This window comes from Brachionichthys hirsutus, unplaced genomic scaffold (assembly GCF_040956055.1).
Source record: "Brachionichthys hirsutus isolate HB-005 unplaced genomic scaffold, CSIRO-AGI_Bhir_v1 contig_493, whole genome shotgun sequence".
Classification (NCBI taxonomy): domain Eukaryota; kingdom Metazoa; phylum Chordata; class Actinopteri; order Lophiiformes; family Brachionichthyidae; genus Brachionichthys; species Brachionichthys hirsutus.
The window spans coordinates 272,385-276,974 of NW_027180358.1; positions in this window are offsets into that span (position 1 = coordinate 272,385).

The window sequence follows — 4,590 nt, forward strand, 5'->3', positions numbered from 1 at the left end:
CAGCAGCTTCTAAATCTGGGCAAAGACTAAGATTTCGAGCCTGTTTTTGACTCGGTTGTTACGTCACATGAGTCATTTCAGGTTTCAGTTGCACAAAGTGGTTTGAGTGGTGCCTGAAAGGACTCCACGCTAACACCAAACTGCATTATCATTTGTCTTTATGCACAAGATGCCGAGAGTAAATGTTTGGTTAGACAAACAACTTGTGGTTTTTTTTGCAAGATGTAGCAAAAAAACCCAATTAGTTAATATAGAAGTTAACATAAAGTTCACGGCTAGAAGCAACTGTACGGCATAAAAGTGGGACAGAAGAGGGAGAGAAAGGGAGAAAAGTAATCAGAGAATATTTAACTATATTCACTTTGTCAAATCTACAAATCAATTTGCTCATATTTTCCAGGCCGCCCGTGAGTCCATATTTTGCCAGTGTCTTTTTTTTTTAAGAAAGCCATTTCAGAACACATGGTGTCACGGTGCCTCGCCAGCGTAAGGACCCTCTGCGAGCACACGAGCCTCCACTTCTCGTTTCCAGCTGGAAAGCTTGCGTTCAATCCAATCTGTATAGAAGAATGCCAACAGACCGACTTGTCAGCGGGGACTGATGGAGCTGCTTTAGCAGTCGCACCATGAGCCGATGATCAAATCACACGGCGTGAGGACATGAATCATGAGACTTGGCTTCACACTGCAGACACTCAGCTCACACAGCATGATGGAGGTAAACAGCATTGATTAAACTGTACCTGTGCTTACCCTAATATACGCCTGCAATTATGTTTCATCTCAAACTGAGTGATTTATGTCTGCATTTTACACAATCCTGATTCATATTAAGGCCTGGTACTTTCTGAAGGCCCCGGTCATTTGGTTGCATGGCTAACAACACGGATCCTCTTACATACACATTTATTAAGCTTATTTTCCACTTTAAATACAACACCATGATAATGGCAATTTTGTTCAGTAGCAAAACTCGCAATTGTGCAAAACGCTACAGGGCTCGGTTGTGGATACTGGTCTGCTTAACGTCTTGCATTTTGGTGCCATGTGTCTAAACGTATCCAAGTTGTCGTTACCTTGTTCCCCTGAACTGGATGGGTGGCTTTTGCCAGAATGAGGCCTCTGGAATGCGCAGTAGACGTACATGTCAGGCAGCGCACAGAAAGCTGAGAGAAATAAGATGCAGAAAAAGAGCTCAAACCAAACCACCGCATGAATTAATCATAATTTTCTTCATAAAGACCTTTGCAGTGAGCTGCACTTTGCTTTTCATGTGTATTTGTGAAAATATTTACGGTGACAGTTCATCCAAAGGCAAAGTTTGCTGTGGCGAGAATTCAAGGCCATGCGGAGAATGCACGGGCTTATTTGCGATTCAGTTCTCTGAAGGTGAGAAATGCTCTGGGGCAGTGAAATAAGTTAACTAAACCCAGAACAATTGCACGCCATCACTTGTTCCATTCTCAGACCTGGAAAAAGTCCCAAGCTGCACATAGCTAGGCCTAATAATCCAGGAGGGAAAAGCCCAGATAAATCCTTTCGTAGTCTGCTTCTATCAAAGGATTCCACAGTTTGACACTGCATGAAAACACGGCGCTGATAGAAGATCACATTCTCAAACCACCGGTGGCAATGGAGGGAGATGGAAACTTGGGTCAAGGCTTGGGGAGAAGAGGAAGAAAAGGAGGAAAGCGCCTATGACCGTAACCAAAATTGAAGCAACAGAAGGGGAGGAGAAAGCAAGAAGCCATGAAGGAGACATGAATTCATTACGTCAGGCCGAGAAGAATCGGGGAGATGGAAGAGAGAAATGAAAGGGAGCAGGGAGTAAAAGCTCGAGCTCTTGATCCCCCCCGTTGACCCATTTCAGATGTGTACCCGTCAATCATCTCGCACACGCCTTCCGCTGGCAGCTGAGAAAGTTTTACACATACATGCACGTCTTGCGCGCACGCTAACACACACAGATCAGTTGGCAGCAAAACAGAGCGGGAGGCCTATATCTCTGTCCAAATGGAGAGCATGGGGAGAAGATGTCGCGAGGCAGAAGGGAGATTATGATTTAATAAGGGGCAGGAAATCTTGGTCAAATCCCCCACTGGAGGAGCTGAAAGGCCTCTGTGCTTGAGGCTCCTGGACGACAGACTGACTGGTCTCCATCTGAATGGGCTTCTCTGGCACCGGCACCGGGGGAGACAACCCCCAAAAAAGTAGACCATCATAGATGATGAGAGGGACAAACGCGAGCATACCATGGGTTTATGTTGCATTCCGGAATTAAAGGTGATTGCTAAAGCTCCAGACGATATATCCTTTGGTATATCACAAGCATGTTTGCAGATGAAGCTAAATTCCCATTCATAGCGTAATCCTCCAAGTCCATCCAATCAGGTTTCCTTGTCAGCTTTAGTTTTTTGTCTGTGCATTATATTTTACTTCAGTTCCAATCCTTATTCTAAACATGACACTTATTTTAAGACATTTAAAGTATTTTCAACCCTGCATGCTATGCCTACTACCTTTTAATTTCTTTGGACACCATTGCTGTTACGTGGCTGTCTCTCCAATCCTGCGTTGGAAGGAGTCGTTTGGCTCTTTAGATGCATTTACACAATACCTAACAGAGGGTATACGGTTAAGCAGAAAGTCTCTGCTCAGTTGTTGAACTTGAAAATCATTGGATGGTTTGAAAAAAAAAAACTCATTAAAATGCCATTGATCTGAGCTGGTTGTCCAGACCGAGCCAACTTAAAGAAACCTACAAACCCGACCACCAGCATACAGCGCACAGCCGCCTCTGACTGTGGTCCTGGCTAACACCCACCCCACCCATCAGGATCAATGCAAGTCTTTATTAGCGGTTGGCCAAGAGCACCGGCTGGGTAAGACGACCCCTGCCTGTTCTTGCCTCGCACCTCCCAGAATCCACTGCTTGGTTGTTTGAGCATGGCTCTGTGAAACCTTTGCTGTGGACATGCACCCGTAGGAGCATGTAAAAACTGAGATGAATGAAGTGATGCATCCTGTTTGAGGAGGGCCCACGCTGGTCCTTATGAAGTCTATCGGCGCTACCAGAGAGCAGAAGGTATGGAGCTCTGTGAAGTGCGTTGGGATCACGCCTAGTGTTTCAGGACTGCTTAATGCTGGATGTCAGGTTTAGTTTGGGATTTTACAATGACCATGAATCCCTATTAAATACCCGCCTACTTTAAGGGGTGGCCAACCTATATTGAAACACCCACATATTCCTATCTTAAATTGAGTAAAGACGAACTAACAGCAACTGCATAAAAGCTCCTGAGGCTTCTCGGTTCTTCTTTCACCCCCTCACCGAAGAACAGACATTTCTTTGTTGAAGAAGCATCATATTCTCCGGTTCAGCCAATTAGAAAGAGGCTGACACGTAAACTTGGCAGCATCGCAACACGACCAACACGTTCGTTAAAAACACGTGAAATCATAGTTTCCCTACTCACGACTGAACGGCATGTTAAATAGCACAGAAGGGAAGGAGACGGACATGTTGGTTTGCCAGGAGCACTTGTTTAAACAAGCACACTTTGTACAAAAATAATGGCGTCATTGTTCCTGAACTAAAGGCAGTGATATATAATTCATACCGGCAGGCTCAGGCCACAGTTTTGCCACTGCAACCGTCTCGGCTGTCCCCGTCCCCCGTCCTGTCGTCAAACTGAACCCAGGTGGCACAGAGAAGGACCTCTGACCTTCACTCTCTCCCTGACGATGTCCTTGCACTGTCTTGATGCTAATGATCGGGGTGACTCCTATTTTGTGTGACTGATTTCATCTGGACTCCCTTCTTTTTTCAAATTAAAGCCAGATCTACTCTCTCCCCCCTCTTATCTGCACATCCCAATCATCAGGAGGTGATCAGACGCACACAATGGAATGTTCCAGTTGCTGCAAGATGAGATATAATACATAGATTAGAAATTATTGGAGTGGACTTTGTCAGGTTGGGAGGAGTTTAGGGGGGGGCTGAAATTGGGATGGATAACTATGTATGTGTCTATATGCAAACTTGCATGATCCAGGAATGATTTTAAAAGTCCTGTGAGATGTCTGCATGGGAGACTGCATAGGCTAGGTTGATTTGACTAAATAAAATGTATTCTCTGTGCATGTGCTACAGCTGTAAAGAAAAAAAAAAATAAGAGCGCATTCATGGTTAATAGGCTGTTACGTTTTAGTGCAGTGCTTTTAATAACAACAAATATTCAGATAATTGCAGCGTGCTGACTGAACTCAATTTCCTTGTTCACCTGCCTCATGGAATTCCTGCAGCATTGCCAAGAACCAATACAAATGCATTTTATTTAATAATCGCTGCCTCGCTACGCATTATGGGTGGAATTAGTGGAATTAAGGGGAGCTGAAGAATTATATACGATGGGCTCTGTGCGTGATTATTTCAAAGATCGTGTCAGCATATGCAGCATCATCGAGCTAGGAGGACCTGATCAGACTGGTCTGGTGTTCGTTTAGATTTACGGCCCTCACTGAGATAATAGACGAGACCCGCAGACAGCTGAAGCAGCTTCTTCGTCTCCCCTTGGCAGACGGTGGTGG